Source organism: Monodon monoceros, unplaced genomic scaffold (assembly GCF_005190385.1).
Source record: "Monodon monoceros isolate NGI ecotype Baffin Bay Population unplaced genomic scaffold, NGI_Narwhal_1 Super_Scaffold_15, whole genome shotgun sequence".
NCBI lineage: Eukaryota > Metazoa > Chordata > Mammalia > Artiodactyla > Monodontidae > Monodon > Monodon monoceros.
Window position 1 is genome coordinate 74,613,926 of NW_021703771.1, and position 19,889 is coordinate 74,633,814.

The following is a 19,889-nucleotide window of genomic DNA, read 5'->3' on the forward strand; positions in this document are numbered from 1 at the left end:
GCAAGGGGCCGCGCCGCTGGGAGCTCGCGGGGCCCGCAGGCCGCGGGGCCGGGCGCCCAGCAACCCGGCCGCCGCCGGAACCGCGGACGCGCGACCCGAGGGCTAGCGCGCGGCCCGGCCCAGGGTCACGCGGGGATCTCGCGTTCGAGAGTCAAGTTCTCTGGCCTGGCGGCTTAAAAAAAAAAAAAAACAAAAACAGCAACATTCTGTTCTCCACGCCCCCCCCCGCCCCCAGTGTCTGCGTGAGATGCAGATCCGAAACCCCGTGTGCTTCCTAACTAAACAAATATTGGAAAACTGTGCAAAGCAGAGGTTATTAGCGTGTGTGTGTGTGGGGAACACCCCAGAGCAAATAAACACAAGGTGCTCTGAGTCCCTAGAAAATGTCCCGCTTTGGTATTTAAGGCTGAAGGTGTCTGGGGCTAGCGGAGCTCAGAATTTTATATATTTTATTATATATTATATAATAAATTTATATAAGAATTATTATATAAGAATTTTATATATATTATTAGTATTATTTTACAATTTTGTTTTAATGTGCTTGCAAAATTAACTTTCTCCTAGAATTTCGGGGTGGAAATATGCACGCTGTGATGATGGTGATGATAATGATGGTGAAGGTGATTCCCTTGGGAAGCGATTCCTAGCACTGCTTTCCTCGCCCTCCCCGTCCCACCTTGGAGGGCTGTAGGATCGACTTGCGCTGCTCAGAGGAGCAATAGAGTTCAATGGCTCTTAAGGAGTTTCTGATTTCTGAGTTACCCGGCTGAGTCCGTGTCAGGGCAGACAGAAGACTTCTGACAGCCAGAGATTTATAAGTGTCCTGTGGGTTTAACACATGCCACATCGAAGCACGAGTGTTTTGAAATACTTTCCTGACAGCTAAGTTTCATTTCTGGCCTACCAGGGAGGAGAATGCCCCAGGACTGGGGAGCAGGGTTTCAGCCCAGTTCTGTGCTTTTCCTTCAAGGGAGAAGAAGCAATTGGTAGTTTGGGGCACTTTTGTGACTTAAGAGGCAAATGTTTTGTGTCCTTATTTATTTTTGCTTGTAGAGATTATACTTTCCTTCTCCCCTCTTCCTCCCATTTTCCTTTTGACAGCGTCTCCCTTCTCTTCGTGATGGACTTGAGGAAGGCGTAGGCAGGTGGTCCGGGTGAATACCTGTGCCCTAGGTGCTGCTGGGAGGCCTCAGGGCACCCACGTGGCTGGGTGCTGAGTTAGGCACTGCCTGACTGTACACTGGTGCCTGGACTCGCCTTCCACTTTCACCCAGATCTTTCTGTATAGCAAGCTGTGGACCGATTTTCCATTCAGTGTTCTATATCCACAGATATTTGTAGCAGAAGAAATAGGAGGAAGGTGCAGGGAGGCCCCAGAGGATTGTGAAGGCAGACTCTTGGGGTATCTGAACATACTCCACATCCTTCAGCCCCTCAAAGGACTTTAGAACATCCCACAGCCAAGCAGGTCCAGCCTGAGTTATTCCTCAGAAGACAAACAATGAACAAAACTTTAAAAAGTTGGCATCTATCACGTTAATTTAACTTGTTTTAATTCAGGGTTAAAATGGAAAACAAAAAAGAATTTATTCTGCCCACTTTAAAAAAAAAAAGTGTTAGAACAAAGTATAACGATTAAGTCTAGCTCAAACCTTTTAAACTCCTTGTTGTGAAGGAAGGCAGTGGTATGATGTGAATTCCATAACCTTTACGGTAGACTCCAGAAACTATTTTCTTTTCCATTTAATTTTCAGTTCTTTTATTGCAAATTAATGCCACTGAATTTCAATGGGCACTAATGAGGCTGCTTCTCAGTGGATTATTTACTGCCTTGCTGATAATTACAAAGTGAGCATGGTCAAATAAAGAGGGGAATCACGTTTTATTCAAAATTGTTCATCATCTCAGTGGCAAATAATAGCGCTATAACATGCCCCATCTTAAACTTTTTGCATTAGATGATATTCAGATACTTTTAGAATAATAAAAAAAAATATGGAACTTAAAAAAAATAAGGTAAAAAACTCATAGACGTGGGATTCTGTGTGGAAATTCAGTTTTAGAATAATTTTTTTTCCTTTGTCGTTTATTTACCATAACATCCTGTCTTTTTTGTTTGAATTCTGCCTTTATTACCCAGGGAGGAAAAGAAGGCTCTGTGAAATAGAGTTATTTCAAATAGACAGATGTTACTTAATATTTTTCCCCCTCTCAGTTTTGCTGTTTGACTCTGGGTAAAAAGAACTGATTAGATTCTTTTAGGAACCTCTAATTTTCTTCAGTAGTTACCAAAAGTTTTGGGGGCCAAAAGCAATGTTTTCAAACTGCTTGTCATGACCCAGAGGATCACCAAATTAGTTTAGTGAGTCTAGAACATTTTTTTTAAAGGAATAAAATAGAAAAGAATATAATAGAAAATAGCCGAATGGGTAATATCTAATAAGGGAAGGTTTTATTTCCTGAAAATTTGTTTTAATTATACATGCTTGTTTGTGCTGGCTGTGATTAAAAATGTATTTCTTACATGGTTTGAGGTAAAGAAGTTTGAAAGCTACTGACCTAAAATGTTATGGTCAGTAGAAAACAAAAAGTTTAGTTAAGTGGCTGGTTGTTTTATCGACACAAATCAAAAAGCAGTTTTGATTGTCTTTATTTTATTTTTCTCTTACAAATTAGCTGGTGACTTTGGGTCAGATAGATTAAGCTTTATTACTTCTGGTTCTTAACTTTTCCATTTATAAAATGCTACTGTGTGGATTGCCCACTTGAAGGTCCCACAGGGATGTTCAGAGAATTTATGCGAAGTTCACATCATTTAACATTAAGATGCTCTGGGTATTTTCTTCTTTTGGCCGCAATATGTAGCCTTATTTATGCATGAAGAAATGTAACAGATAAAACTGCCCTGGACATATAGTAATGGGGAAAGATTGTCACATGTAGCAACAAGTTGTTATTAAAAGGGAATAAATTTGTAAATAGGCAAGCTGTGACTCTGCAAAATATGTCTTACCTAAAATGTCATGATGAAGGCAAGTGGGAGTTATCTTATCCTGGGTCCTTAGCAAGTTCAAATATCTTAGGGAGTTTGGATAAAACTGAAGATGAAAATTAATTATATCCACTATGTTTTAAAAAATTCAAATGAGGTATTTAATACTCTGTGCTGATTTCAGTTTTATTACTCAATATTCTTAAAGGCTAAATATTGCCCACTTCTCCAAAAAACTTGACCAATATACAAACCTTTTGCATCAAAGCCAAAGCCCTAGTGATTTGTCTGCTGTCTGTATGCATATGTTTAGTGTCTAGTTTGTGCATTGGTGAACACTTAGAACTATTTCTGAACTTTGAGCAAGGCTCACTTCTAGGGAGAGATTTGGATGGTTAATTTTCAAGTTTTGAGTAATTCTTTCTTTGTAGTTAGGTGATATCTCAGCACCCTTTTTTCCTGTTCTTACTTTTTTCAGTCATTTAAATTGTTACTGTTTACCTGACTCTTTGTGTTGGTCTAAGAATAGTTCAAGGAGCCACAGATTGCCTGGGGAATGAGTATATTTTAGGTTGAAACGGAATCACATCTTCAAACCCCATTTCATTTTCACCTACTCTATGTGGCTTGTACGTGTTTTGTAAAAAGCCCCTGAAAGGTAACTGCCACTTAATCTAACCTTCTTTCTCACACTCCGGTAATTTGGATCTCTGGATTACTTTTGTGAATATAGTTAAGATGTGACATTCATAATTTGGGAAGATTCAGGTTCAGCATTTTGGTTTCTTATTATTTTAAGGATGTAAAAGACAGGGGTAAGAAATTGACAATGACAAGAACAATAGATATCAGGAAAAACTATAAAAGATGTCAAACTTCCCGATCATGATAAGACATTAGTACTTTTGTCAAGTGAGCTAGTATATGTGAAAGCAGTACATAAGCTATACAAGCAATCGCTATTTTATTATTTTATTCACATATTAATATTTGTTCTGGTGCTTTTGTAAGCTAAAAGAAAACTGCGGGGAAGAACTGATTTAAGCGATCAGGAGTTTCACTGCAAATATAGATTGATGATAATATGAACTCATTTTCTGTGGAAGCCAAATTTAAATAAAATCTTTATTACCATCTGCAACATTTGTTTGCAGTCTGGGTTATCATAAAGAACATCTATCTTATAGATACATTTTTTTAAAAAGTCAAAACCCCGATTACGTGATAATAGTTTTATGTAAGGAAATATATGAATTTTAATTCTGTTTTTTCTAAAATGCATATTCAGCACAAAAATTATAAATCTAACTCCTCCCAGTGACTTCAGTATTATTTTTAATGTAACTTTAGAAGAACCCAGTAGAGAGGGCTAAGTGTGTTCCCTTCTTCTCTAGGACACATTGACTTGATAGAGGCAAATTACTCATTTGGTTTAATTCCAAGTCTCAGTTTGCTTATCGAAGAAAGGAAAACAGAGTGGCCACAACTGTTTAGAACCCAAATTCATACTCCAGTAAAAGATGCTATATAAATCCCCAAAATACAGCTGCTTGAACACAAACCAGCCAAAGTGAAAGTGTAAAGGATTTCATGAAAGGAGGCAGTCCATCAAAATCATCCAGCAGTTTTATTTTATATTTTAAACTCTGCTGATGAATTGACAGATAACATCATTTTAAAAAGCGGTGTGTCTGAGCTGTCCCCTACTCCATCCCTAAAACATACCCTCACAGCGTCCTCTGAAATCTGAGGACTTAAGTGGGCTGGAGGTGAAGGGAAGCACCTTTATAATATTCTTGAGCTCATGAGAGAAGAAACCATGAATGCTGAGTTCTGCACATTAGAGAATATTAGTAGGAATTATGGGGGAACATTTTGCATTAATCAACAACACTTTTAATTATATGTACATGTTTAAACCCTATTGAAAATATGAAGGCTAGAAAGGCAACTGTTTTGGTCCCAAACGACAAAATTTTATATGGTGTAGCAAAGTGATAATTGACTAAGAAGGAGTAGGGTTGACTCTTGGAAGTATTATGGTGGTGTGATGGTGGAATCCACGATGATGGTGGCTGTGGCGGCAGAGAGAAGGAAGAGGAAGAGGGTGACGGTGATGTCAATTATGATGCTAGCAGCAAGGAGGTGTCGAAGTCAGTTGGGGTAGTATTTCTGGATGCCTATTATGTAGCCTGGAGATATCTATCCAAACAGAAATGAAAAATTTTTAATGTACTTTACTCATTTTTGTGGAGTTATAATTTACATATATAGTCAAAATTTTCAATAATAGTACTATCAATAACATGAATACCATGAATCTATTAAGTACCTCCCATTGCTATACAGAAATTAAAAAAGAAAAATCCAAACATACCTGGATTTTTTTCTTTGTTTCTCCCCTGAACTTTTTAGAGGAACACATTGAGTTCTTAGTTTGTTCCCATAACATCTTCTCCTTTAATCAAGTGTGTCATCTTTCATGAGATAGTAGGCAACTTTGTCTTTTCATTTTCTACTTTTTGAAGCTCCAGTGAATTAGGCTTGGGAAAATTATAGTAGATCAATGAAAGTTAATAAAGTTAATTAAGAAACGTTCAGGACTGGATATTTCCCAGTGAGCCCTCGATAAACTCAGCCAGGGTCCTTCTTTTTGAAGGTTCCCCCAAAGTTGTCACCTTCAAGACGGGCCAGTGACCTCTGAGGTTTCATGTTCAGATTCTCACCTTCGGCTTGGAAGCTACAGAGCTGTCTGGCCCGAAGGCTCCGCCTCTGTGGTTGTGGTCCCGTTTCTAGCCTGCATCCCTCGCCCTCATTCCCCCTGTTCCCAAACAGTGGCAAGTGCAGGGACCCAGCAGCCTTCATGTGTGCATGCCAGGCACTACTTACTGGGCAGTTTTCTTGGCAACTTGATTCACGATTCACTTCTCTCACATAAAGACTTGGAATTTCTTTTAAGATCCTGAAAGTAAAAGAGAATTCTCTTTTAGTTTCCTGCAACTAAATAGTGTTAGAAATAGTAATTTTGGCATTGGCATCCTTTCTCTTTCCTCCGCTGATCTTTGTTTTGATAGTCCGTTCTCCTATTTTCTTGTTTCTTCGCTTTGTTTTCTACTGTTCTTCCCTTTAAACTCTTCTTGGCTTCTTTTCGGCTATCCAGCTTTCTTTTTTCTTCTCTGTTTTAGTCACTCCATCTGTGTAGTCCCACAGTTTTCCTCCCATCTTTTCTGGTTTATTTCTTTATTGACCTCTGTTGTCTGTTATTTTAATAAAATTTGGAACAGGGCTCATCAGAGTTCCTCCCTAGCCTGGGAAGGCCAGTGATGTAAGAATATGCCTTAATAACCCATTCACTACATTAAAAGTAGCGTTAACTACAGTAAAAGTTTCAAAAATGATTTTTTCTTGTCTTTAAGGATAGACGCTTAACAATAACTCAGGGAGAAAATTTCACTTAGTAAAGTTGCTTTCGTAGCTCATTCATTCATTCATTCATTTGGCTACGTTGTTCCAAAGTGTGTAGCTCATCAAAGGCATAGATGAAATATCAATAAAATGTGTGTTTGTATTCCTAGCAGTTAACATATCAGTGTTAGCACAGAGCAACCAGGAGTCTTACTGCATGAGTGGGTGAAATCCTAGGGCCACAGGCTTCTGCACGTCGATTTGGTATGGAGGTGACAAACAGTGCAGCCTTTGCTGTGGTCTCCCAGTGGCCTACTTTTCAGGAATCTGGATCCACGTGAACTTACACCATGCATTTAAAACCGACTGTGACTTCCCACTTCGTCAACAAAAACATTCCTCTTTGAACAGTCGTAGGTACATCCATGATTCATTTTACTTACTTCATGAAGGTATTTTAAGTGGTTTTTTTTGAAGATGTTTTTTGATGTGGACCATTTTAAAATCTTTATTGAATTTATTACAGTATTGCTTCTGTGATATGTTTTGGGTTTTTGGCCACAAGGCATGTGGGATCTTAGCTCCCCGACCAGGGATTGAACCTGCAGCCCCTGCATTGGAAGGCAAGGTCTTCTGGACCGCCAGCGAAGTCCCTAGTTTTGTTTTTTTTTTGTTGTTGTTGGTAAAACTTTCACTATACAACATTGTCAGAAACATAATTGATTTTAAGGGTGCTTTATGCTAACTTGGACTCCTGCTTTTTTTTGGGGGGGGAGTAGGGAAGACATATTTCTGCTGGATTATTTCAAGCACTTCAGAGAGAGAGAATGTACATTCTAATTTGAGTACAGGATACAATTTAGTTACAATGGGAAGGTATTTTCTTTAGTTATCTGACAAAACTTGAGAGGCCTCCAGAAGCCTCTTGGATTTCTAATAGGAGGAATCCCTGAGCACTGGTCCAAGCAGAAAGCCTATGTTACATCACTGTATTTCTCTCAGCCCTCGGCAAAGTGCATGGCACCCAAGTCCCTAGAAGCCTGGTAGGCAGGAAGCACCAGTTACCCTGATTCCCTCTGGTCTCGTGCAGCGAGAAAGGCCAGTCAGGAAGAGATGTTTAGATGGGACTGGAAGAATGCGGGGAGTTTGCGAATACCCCTTTCTCAGGAATGAAAATGCAAAGGACTCCACTGGGCATTTCAAGTTCAGTGATTCCCAGTATTCACAGACTGCACTTTTATGAATTTGCATTTACTCGCTGACATTTTTGTAACCTTCGATCAGTACTCATCGCACTTTCTCAGTCATTCACAGTAGCACGGCCGTGCACAAAGTAGTGAAAAATTTGAGTCATCCAACATGCACGTTCCTAGCTGAGGTCAAATGAGGTGAGCTCTGCCTGCTTGTTTTATCTCTCAGACTGTAAACAAGTGTCCTGTTTGAGGTCCATTTAGTGCCACTTTGTTTGTGTGTTTTTTGCATTTTTGTCCTTTTCATTAGTGATTTTGCTGTTTAAAAAGCATAGTGCTGAAGTGCTGTCTAGTGTTCCTAAGTACAAGAATGCTGTGATGTGCCTTATGGAGAAAATACGCGTCAGATAAACTTCATTCAGCATGAGTTACAGTGCTGTTGGCCATGATTTTAATGTCAACAAGTCAACAACATATGTTAAATAAGATGTCTTTAAACAGAAACACACACACAGACACACACACACACACACACACACACACGAAGCAAGGCTGTATATTGCTTGGTTCATAAAAATGTTACAACCACAGGCTCTCAGGAACCTAACCCTGTATTTCCCCTAGGAGTGATGGTTTAGTATTCACTAATTCAGTGTTTGTGGCTTCTACTCTGTACTTCATAGAACGTAACTTGCAAGTAATAAGAATTGATTGTATATAATAAAGTGATGAAAGCACAGGTTTGGGAGACCAGCAGCTTGTTTCTTGACCCTTGCCCAGTTGTAATCTCTGGCTCAATGTGCCTCAGTTTACTCAATTGTAAAATGCCAATCAAAATACGACCTACGTCTTTTGGTTGTTGGGAGGATTAAACCCAACAACAAGGATTAAATTTCAGAGATGTCAAGGGCTGAAAACACACCCAGCACGTAACCAGCCACAATTTTTTATTACTTCTTTAGAAAGGAATTGGCAACTCTACACTGAAGAAGGTGAATATGAGAGCTCTTTAAGAGTCTGGAATGTTTGTAACTTCCCTATATTTGTTTATTTTGCCTTCAAGGGATCAACTTTAATACCCTATTGTGATTAGAAGTTAAACTTTTCCAACCTAAAGGAAGCAGGAAGCTAGTATTTTTAGAAATGCTTAGCATATGCCAGATACTGTGCGAGCAAAACAAAACAAAGCAACTGTAATAAACTCCAAATTAATAAAAAATAAATAAATCAATAAAAAAAGAGGGAAAGGCATTAAGTATTCTGGACTGAAGCAACTCTAGGGAGGGAAGTAGTTGAAATTGACGGAAGCAGTCTACGTACGGAGAAGCCATGACGTACAAGGGCAAGGAGGGAATTTCTCTGTGATTCGGAAAGAAGGACGCAGAGAGGGAAGAGGGATGGAAGCCAGCATTTATAGAGCATCTATAAAAGTGGATTTTCAACCTGGCTGCACGTTAGAATCAAGGAGGATTTCAGAATCACCCAGATGATTAAAAAAACTACTGAGACCTGTGCCATATCTCGGCAGTTTGGATAACTGCCCTGGGGGTGAAGCGTGAATAAGCAATTAAGAGAACAAAACAAAACAAAACAACTCCATGGGCTTTTCTCCTGGGCAGTCCTCTGATTCGAAGTCTCCCAGCACTTCTGTACGCGTTACCACATTTAATCTTCCTGTACCTGTCTGTCACGGTGGCCCCAGGGTTTTGCTGTGTTCTGACCGTGAGGAAGACTGTTCATACCCAGGGCTGCCTGTTTTCCAAGTCTCCATTTCACTGAGCCTCTTGGGTTTCAGAAGCAGAGGGAGGAAGGAGTGCTGAGGAAAAAAATGACGGTAACGTTAATTTCTACTCATCTTTCCAAAATACCGTATCAAGTAGGCGGTTGCATTGGATGTTGACTAGATACAAAGAAGGCAAATGGAAGAGTATGAGGTTGCAGACTTTGGCCACAGGATATGAAGATGAAATTAGGAAACGACTGAAAACTTGAATGCGAATACAGTTGACCCTTGAGCAACACAGGTTTGAGCTGCTTGGATCCACGCACAGGCAGATGTGTTTCAACATAAGTACTACAGTGCTACACGATATGCTGTTGGCTGAAACCACAGATGCAGAACTGGGGATACAGGAGGAACCACGGATATGGAGGCGGGCTATAAGGTGTACCAGGAATATTTTTAATTAAAGTACAGTTGATGTACAGCATTATGCTCATTTCAGGTGTATATACTCGGATTTTTGATTGGGCTGAGGGTTGGTGCCCGTAATCCCCGTGTTCGTTCAAGAGTCAACTGTACACACCTATGCCGATTAGCGGGCATGATTTGGGTTTTTGGTAAAGGTTTAGATAATTGGAGGTCATTGAAATCCTTGAACCTTCCCCCCCAACAGGGTTCTCTTCTCTTTAGTTCTTCCGATTGTTGCCACACACCAGACTCTAGCATTGTTGATACAGCCTCTAAGTATCAGTACAATTGTTTGATTGAAGTGAGCATGGGGCTCCTCTCATGTCCACACGATGTTCTAGGCCCTACACCATGAGGCGCTATCAACCCACAGGCCTGGGGCTCTCTGGTTCTTTGTGTTTTGTGTCTGATGCTCAGCAGTTGTGATTGATGAAACCAAAGTTGCTTTTCCATAACGAGCCCAGCCCTCGTCTAAGGAGTCTGTGTTTAACATTAGAAAATGGCTAGCAAAGGTGTTAGGTGGCTGGTAGGCACATTCACAAGTTCTAGCGTTTCTATGTTGAACAACTGTAGTTTAGAGAAATGCGGTACCAGGCATCTTCTTGCAGGTCTCAAAAACACAGAAAGAAGCTCCTTCTCAAATGCCTTTCGTGTCCTTCCCTCTTTTCTCTGCACACAGCCAATTGTCTATTATTGCTGTAATAGTTCCTTACTGATTTTGAGCTTTCAAACTCTAATTTTCCAGTTTACCTGAGCTTACTACCCAAAGTAGACATTTGATTGGGTCCTTCCTCTGTTTCAAAGCCTTCAGTGGCTTTTCACCATCACAGAACAGATGCATATCATATAGTGCCATGTTCAAAGCCCTTGTAATTTGATTCCAACTCATCATCTCCTGTCACTCTTGTTCAAAACCAAATTCAAGGGGCTTCCCTGGTGGCGCACAGGTTAAGAGTCCGCCTGCCGATGCAGGAGACATGGGTTCGAGCCCTGGTCCGGGAAGATCCCACATGCCGTGGAGCAACTGAGCCCGTGTGCCACAACTGCTGAGCCTGTGCTCTGGGGCCCGCGAGCCACAACTACTGAAGTGCATGTGCCTAGAGCCCGTGCTCCACAACAAGAGAAGCCACCGCAATGAGAAGCCCGCGCACTGCAGCGAGGAGTAGCCCCTGCTTTCTGCAACTAGAGAAAGCCCACGCGCAACAACAAAGACCCAACACAGCCAAAACTAAATAAATAAATAAATAGAAAACAAATTTAAACGGGCACATTCCCACTTCCATTCTTCAGTCACCTCCATCTCTCACATAATATACCTTTCTTTCTTCTTGTCCCATCTATGTTAGGCTGAGTCTGCCCAAAAGTCAAAGTTCAGTTCAAATGCCACCTCCACCAGTTCAGTTCAGATGCCACCTGGCATTCTTTCAGTGTTCATTGTGCACATAGAGCACCTTTTTGGGTACCTGTATTGTGGAAATCACCATAGAATGCTTTTCATTATAGTTGTGAATAGATTTGTCTCCCCCGTCTATTTAATTGTTACCAATTATTAATAACAGTAATGTTCATTCATATATTAACTCATTATTAATGAAATGATTGTTTCATTAATTTTATAGATTAATTTAGAGTAATTGTATACAGTTTATTAATTAATGTGTATATTCAGTCAGTAAGTTTTATCAAATGTCAGTCATATGCTGACTCCTGTTGTAGCTACAGAGATTGGACACCTTATGTGTCATTAAGTTGCTCATAGTTAAATGAGGGAGCTGAAAAGTGTATAGACAATTGAAAACCAGTGGAATTAGAATGGTGATAGAGGAGGGACCCACTAGAGGCACTGAGGAGGGGCACTTAACCAGACAGAGGGCTCCCATCTACTGAGGCACAGACCCAGAAAGGTCTGATGGAGGTAGGATTTAGGCAGTCAAAGAAGGGTGGGTGAGGCTGTGAAGAGATGCTGAGTCTGATTTCCTGGTCCTCCCTAGAGTTCCAGCCCAGTTCCTTGGACAGAATGAATGCCTAATAATTTATAGAGCCAAATTGTTGAATTAACCAAAAAGAGTAAATTGTTACAAATAGGAGAAATAACTTTAATAATAGCAGTGGCTAGTATTTTTTGACCATAGTGCAGTAGGCACCTTGCTGTAAGCCTTAAATGGATGATCTTGTTGAATCCTTACGTCAACCATAAGAGGCTGATACTGTTATTATTCCATTTTATGGGCAAAGAAACTAAGAGAGGGCAAGTGACTTGCCCAAGCTCACACAGCCAGTAATGGAGAAATAGGGAATCTAAATCTAGAAGGTGAACTCTGGAACTCCAGTTTTAACCTACTATATCATGCACAAAAATTGACAGGATGTCTTCTGTCACTGATTGATTTACTTGGCAGTTGGTTTAATTCCTTGTAATATCTTTATATTTAGTTGTGACAATACTTTCATCTTAGACTACATCCCAAGACTGCTTCTTTTAGTTTTATGGGAAATGACTATTTTTATGATGCTTGCTAAAATCATGTTTAAACATGTTTCCATTTAGTAGGGGAACGTTTTCCCTTCTGATATCAGGAGGAGCCATTAAATAAAATCCTACATAGACTTCCCGATAGCAACCTTATGCATTTCTCTGTATGTGAAACCCACCCAAGAATTTAAAATCTGGACAGAATTATAGTATTCATTTGGTCCAAACCTCTCTTTACACAAATAAAAATATAAAATCAGAGTATTTTAAATCTAGGCGGGATCTTAGGCCTGATGGATTCCCACCTCTTTATTTTCTAATTGAAGCAATTGAAGTCTTGAGAGGGGAAGTGACTTCCCCAAAGTTCCCCAGCTGGTGCGGGCAGAGCCAGAGCTAGAACCTATGTCTGTCTCCAGCCCACCACTTCCTACTTAACAGATGGAGGTGTGACCAGCCTCTGTTCACTGAGGATGTCGTGGCCGTGCCCTACTTGCTGTAGTTCTAGCATGTAGAGTAGAAGCTCAAGCAACATGGAATGAAGGAACGCCTGTTGCTGATCACTACAAAACTACAGTGATGGCTAAAGTGAATGCACCAGCTATACCTGTCTAGACAGGCCATGAGTTCAACTGTTGTTTGGCCCCGTGAGAATTTTTAACCTTGGTTTGACATTTCAGTTTTAAGAATCGGGAAGACTTATTTCCTATACTTAACGTTTAGATCATTTCCTCTCAGTTCTAATATCTATACAGTCAGCCCTCTGTATCCAAGGGTTCTGACTCCGAGGACTCAACCGCCCACGGAAAATATTGGGGGAAATAATTCCAGAAAGTTCCCAAAAACATAACTTGAATTTGCCGTGCATAGGCAACTATTTACTAGCATTTACATCGTATTCACAACTGTTTACGTTGTATTAGGTATTACAAATAATCTAGAGATGATTTAATGTATGTGGGAGGATGTGCATAGGTTATCTGCAAATACTATGCCATTTCATATAAGGGATTTGAGCATCCATGGATTTTAGGATTCTAGGCGGGAGTTGGGGGTGGGGAGTGTCCTGAAATCAATCCCCTTCGGATACCAAGGGACGACTCTATCTTGTTACTGTGTGTTTGGAGATTTCCTTTCTTGTTTTTCTTTTTTCTCCTCCTGGACGTAAAGGTTAGGAATTACCTTACTGGATTTCTCTGGAGACTTATCCTGATTCCTCTTAGATTTCTAAAGCGGTTGGATGCTGTTTTTATTCCATTATTACCAGTGTGAAAATGGAACTTGCATTATTTCATAATAGATATTTCACCTTAGTATTGGCAAAATTAAAAAATAATTCAGTCTGTACTTGATCCAGCAGCCTCGTTACAATAGGCATTTTTTTATAACAAGGTCCCATGTTGAAAATCATGTGTCTTTTTTTGGGCTAATCACTAAACCCAATGTTGGCTGTATACTGTTTACTATTAACTTTTTCCCCTTGTAGTTTAATACTGTTCCAGGAAATGAAATGTAAGTTTAATAAGCATGGCAATTGATGGAACCGTATGTCCCAGGTATAATTAATGTTCCTGATAAATGTGTGAAAGAAGGGCATGGCTGATGGGTTATAACTGTACTAAACCAAGATGATTTGAAGCCACTTATTCTGTAGAAATTTATATTTATAGGCTAGGATTTATAATTAAACAAAACTATACTATTTTTATGACTTTCATTTTTTTAATGAGTTAAAGAACTGTTAGAATTGTCCATTAAAATATATGAAAAGAATGTGTTAATAACCTTACAGTTAGTAATACTGTAAAGAGAGCGTGGAGGGGCTAAACGCACTTTTATTAACATTTGATGACTTTTTTTCATGGAAAGGATGATTTTTTTATGTGGGGAAGAACAACAGTTTGAAGTGGCAGAAGTTACTATAGATTTCTTGAGGTTGCCCTTCCCATTTCTTTTCTCTTTTGTGAAAAATTGTAGACCAAAACGTATTTTCTTCTGGTTGTGAAAATGGTATCAGTAGCCTCTCAGCAAAATGACTTTCACTAAGAAGTTGAAGACAAAACTTCCGTAGTGATATTTTGAGAGCTTTTGTCCTGCATTCTGCATTCTGGTGGTTCCTTGTAGCCCAGGGATGCTATTGATATATACAGAAAGGATGATTAGGTCAATAGTGGCTTTTTCTAAGTCAATATTTCTCCTTGGAATATGATCATTTTAATATTCTCAAGGTATAGGCTAAAACTCTCTAATTGGATCTACAGGAAGGAGAGCAGCAGCTGGCGGATGGAAAGTGAGAATGATCAATTAATTCAAGGCCACGTGCCTCATGGTGTGGTGCTAGATCGCACTTAGCATTGAGTGAGCTTCTCTTTGGTGATCTAAGCCATGTGAATCAGAAGGCACATTAGTATTTTAAACTCCTATATAATTTTAGTAAACGAGGAAACATTAATTTAATGTGATATCCCATTGGCCCAATAGTTAATGCACCTTCAAAATTGCCTAATTTTGTCCAAAGCAGACTTCTGTCTCTTGACAAGAAAAGCATGGTTAAGCCTGTGGTGTAATCTTTCCCACTGTCCTGGACTCAACTCTGTCATTTCTGCCAGGCTCATGCATCTCTGTTGCCTTCTCTTAAAAGCATCATATTTAGGATTGCCCACTAAAATAAAGGATGCTCAGGTAAATTTGAATTTCAGATAAATAACAAAAAACTCTTTTAGGATAACTATGTCCCACATGATATTATACTAAAAGATTCTTTGTTGTTGATCTGAACTTCAACTTAACTGGGTATCTTGCATTTTTATTGGGTAAATCTGGTAGCCCCAGCCATATTGCCTGACTGTTTGCTGAGCTTCATTTTTGAAGGCTGAAGGTTATGTTTTATGGCTCTCTCTTCCAGCTGGAACACAGATGTCCACCTGCCTTTTCCTACCAGGAAAGGAGGCACGCCGATGTGGAATCTGTACACTTAAACTTTTGTCACCGTTACTGATTATAATTAAGGACATAGGTTTAGAGTAAATACAGAATGACATAGCTCTTCATTCTGTTACCTGAAAAGATAGGCAAAGTACAAGGGAAAATATTACAATGTAATATTACAATATTATAATTCTATGTGAGGAGAAAATCAAAGAGTAAGGACCTAGTAAAAAGAGACCTGTCATCAGAACTCCTAGTTAGATAATTTTGTGAGCGAGTAATATACTGAGTGAACTTTTTTCTTGGTTGTTTGGGGGGAATTCTCTTATTTTTGCAGCATTCTGATTGATTTCAGAAAGTAGTTTAGAAAAATTATTCTCTGAAATGCTTTCTAGAGCGTGAAAGATTCAGAAGAAAATGTACAGCTCCTATCTAGATAGAGCATTGAACAGATCTGCACTCCCCTTAACCATTTCTTCAGTTTTTAGCACGTTGGGGTGGCTGACTCCATACAGGAGAACTTGAGCTTGGCTATGGTGGCTTGGGAGGTGGCGTGCTGCGTGAGGGGCCTCAATGCATGGCTGCAAACGGGCTTTCAGGGATGGCGTATGGCGTGGGGGACCTCCAATACATGGATACTAGGGGGTTTGTAAAGAAGTCAAGGCTAAGGGGTGAAATAAGGAGCTGCCTGGGAGTCAGTGGGATAAGTAATTGCTCCAACAGTCTTCTGAGTATAGGTCAGATAACCGTACGTGTGTAATTTTCTAGAGGGAGATTCTCTGAAGTCTTTTTGGTGAGACCATGGGGAACAAAGTGTGAGTGAGAATTCCCATTTCCTTTTACTCAGTCCTAACTCAAGGACATTGAAGAACTCCCAGAGTCACATGCCAAGGCATAGCTGGGGTTGGAGGGAGGGTTGGTGGGAGGAAGAGTTAGAACTCGGTTCTCAGCTGCTTGGGAAACTTGTTGCTTGAGCTGGTGGCAACTGAGGCCACTGGCTAACAGCTGAGTGATTTTGCCCAAATGGATGTGAGCCAGGTTTGAACAGAGCACCAGGGACGGGAGGGTAGTAAATGGAAGTTTGGTTGGTTTGACTGTTTTCTGCTTCATAGCATGCTTATACCTTGCAGAACTACAGCAGAAGAATCAGTATTTTATATAAGAGTATTTCAGCACGAAATATAGCAAGTCATAAATACCACTTATAAGGGTAATAACAATGTATACTATTGACTTCTCTGTGACCAAGGCCAAGTCTTATAAGAAGACTGAGCAAGTGGAGTAGTGACTGGGAAATCTGAGCCCTTCTCCTCAGAGATTTCAGATTGCTTCTGACTGCACTGTCTAGACAGAACCATGAGAGGGTACTGTCTAGAAACCGGAGGAATCTCAAGAGGCTGCTGTCCAGAAATGAGAGGCAAGTCTGCAAATACAAAGGCTACAACATGCCAGCCTGTGCTGGGAGGCCTGAGACACTGATGTTTCCAAAGTGTAGCAGAGCAGCTGTTTTCTTTTTTTTCTTCGTTTCACAGTATTTATTAATTCAGTTTTCAAGATCAGATCATTTTAAAAATCACCTGAAAATTCTTCTCTAATAAATAACATTCCTCTAATTTACAACTGTTTTTCCAGGATACAAATGAATCAAGTCTTTTAAAAACAAATTCTGTCTAATCCTGGGTGGATTTTTAGAACAGATCCATTCTGGAGAGTCGCTCTGACCTCAGAAGCCCAGCCCTGACCTTCTTCTCAGCCAGGCGTCTGGGGGTGTCAGTAGTCTGAACTCCGTGTGGCAGCCATCATGGTGGTGAGGCTACAGCACAGGCCTTTGGTGACCTGTCTGTATTCCTCGGGTTTGGTCTTCAGGAGTGTCAGGATGTTCTGGAGGGTGTGGGGTGGCGGCATGCCCAGGGGTGGACATCACGTGATCAGGTAGTCGGTGTCGGTGGCCAACTGCTTGGTGGAGCGCAGGGCTGGCTCAGGGATCTGGAGGATCGATCTCCTGGCTGCTTGAGACTCAGGCTCTAGAAAACTTTGCTGCGTTAACTTTGCTGACTTCCTGGGTAGCACACTGGACCGTTGGTCCAAGGAGTATTTGACATCACTGTTTGCCAGTCTGGTTTAGAGTCACCAGTGCAGCCTGTCTGACATGCTCTTACTTCACCCTGTTGATGTTGTAGGACCCCCACCTAGGTTCACCAGATGGCTGGCCCAGTTTGCCCTTTCATTCATTCATTCATTCCACAGCTGATATTTATTGGCCATCTACTCTATGCCAGGCACTATGCTAGGCACTGGGAACAGACCAGTAAAGAAATCAGACCAATCAGGAAAGGTGCCACTAGGGAGGCGACACTTAAGCAAAGGTGTGAAATAGGGAAGGGCGTGAGAATATCTCAGTGAAGAGTATTTCAGGCCGAGGTCAGAGCAGTGAAAAGGCCCTGGGACAGGAGTGTGCCCTGTGTGTATGAGACAGGGAGGCTGGGATGACAGAGTGGAGCACCAAGTTGGAGGTGAGGACGGAGAGGAGTGTAGGCGTCAGAGTGAACAAGGCCTTTGCAGGTCATTGTCGGGTTGCTGGCTTTTACCCTGAATGAGTGGGAGATCCAACAGAGGGTTTTGAAGAGCGGAATGACCTGATCTGAGTTTTTATTGTGAAAGTTTGCAAACCTTGACAGACGTGCAATAGCATAACGACCCTTCATGTATTCATCACCCAACTTTGGCAATTATATTTTATTTGTACATATTTCTGTATGCGTGTCTGAAGGATGGGGACTATTTTTTAAAAAAACACAACTATACTATGATTAGCATATTTAAAAGTTAACAATATTTCTATAAGTATCAAGAATTTGCATTGATTTATACTTTGAAGGTCAAGCTGTTGGAATTTCCTGAGAGTTTTGATGTAGCATGTGAGAGGAGTCAAGGATTAGACAGTAATTAAAATCCTCTTCAGTGTCATACATTTATTGGAACACTACTATGTATGTATTTCAAAATAGTTTTTAAAGATTAGCATCAGCATCTACCTTCAGGATTTTTAGTTTCTTTTTGTAAATGTTATCCAACGCCATCAATTCCCCAGCTAGAGAAAATGTTGGTATTGCTATTTTCAACTGTGGAAAAGTGGTACAGAGTTACTCACATGTTAAGTGACTTATTCTAAAGTCCCTTAGATGGTGGTTGAGAAAATCCTGGTAAACGGGGAGTGACTTACCCAAACTTGAAATTTCTTTTGCTCTATTACCTATTCTTCTCTAGAAGAAATTTGGGCCGGCAGTTGGACATATATTAGGATGGATTTACTAATCTCTCAAGGTATTTTTAATTATTTCAAGAGCTGTCATGCAGCTAGCTCCACGTAATTCAGGTGGGTTATTAAATTGAATTAATTTAAATGAAATCAAAAGATTAATTGGCTGCCTCCTATATATTATTAGATGTTGTTCACAAGGCTCCCACAGTCTAGTGGGCATGGAACCTGTGGAACCATTATTGCAATCAGGGAGGCAGAGAGAACGTGGCTACAAGGTATAGAGATAGCAGAGGGAAGAAGTGAGTCAGGATGTGATTAGGATTTCTCCTGGATCACAGGGGCTGGGCAAGGGTATTCTTAGCAGAAAACAACATGAGCGAAGGCATGAGAAGAGCGAAGACATGAGAAGAGCAAAGGCATGAGAAGAGCGAAGGCATGAGAAGAAGAGGGAAGCCATGAGAAGAGTGAAGGCATGAGAAGAGTGAAGACATGGCAGGTTAGGAAGTGCACACAGATGGCTGCTGGAGTACGCGGTACCTGGAAGGTGGGTAAAGGAGCAGCAGCAGATGAGTCTGGAGAAAGTTGAGCTGTTGCAGAGAGCACTTTGCATATGTTACCCTAAGTCAAAGAGGTAACAGTAGCATGTCAAAACTCCAAAACTCCCCGCAAGTTCCAGAATCGCTGCCCCTGGTAGGGTGTCTCACACACACCAACCCAATCTCATCTCGCCATGAGATCCACATAGTGTGCAACTCTGTGCTCCTAGTGTCTCCGGATGACATAATCTGCAATTGTCATTGCTACACCACAGAGCAATCTACTGTGTCTTCTCAGAAGTAAGCAAGATGTTTTTTTCTTTGTTGCATCAGCAGCAAAAGAATAGGTTGCTCTTTGAGCTTGCTTCCTGGAGAGTGGATTGGAAAATCAAAGAGGGCTAACTCTGCAGGTTAGTTCTAACTTCCGCATGTAAGAGAGCTCTTGATACCTACCCGGAGGTATCAACATTTCTGGTCACTGATTATGGTGAAGAATTTGGCCTTACTATCATTGAAGGTTCTGTGCAAAAGAACCTCTGTTCATTTTAAACCATATCCAAATTGTCTTCTATTCTGGAATCGTTCATTTGCTTCGGAACCCTCTCCAGCCATGCGTGTTGACTGAGCAGAGCCTCAATAGATGAATTATGTCTCCTTTGTCTTTGATATCTCAGCTATATTTTCTTCTACCCAGCTTCCCACCTCAATCATTGTTAATAGAGCTCAGTGAACCAAGAATATGTCAAATATACAGATGTACGTACCCCTCCCCGTTTCTTTGTTTATCTATTTCTTGTCTGTCTTCCCTCTATTTTTTTTTTTCTCTTCCTGTTTTCTCATGCCTCATATTAGTGAGAAGTGACATTTCTGTGGGCAAGCCACTTTGGCAGTTAGAAACACAGTGGCCATCAC

General features: G+C 40.6%; 1 protein-coding gene across 7 annotated transcripts in view; it reads left to right on the forward strand.

Moving 5' to 3' along the window:
* The window catches only part of ESR1 (estrogen receptor 1), a 493,708-nt gene that overhangs the window by 247,576 nt on the left and 226,243 nt on the right, over window positions 1–19,889 (forward strand). The window lies entirely within an intron of this gene.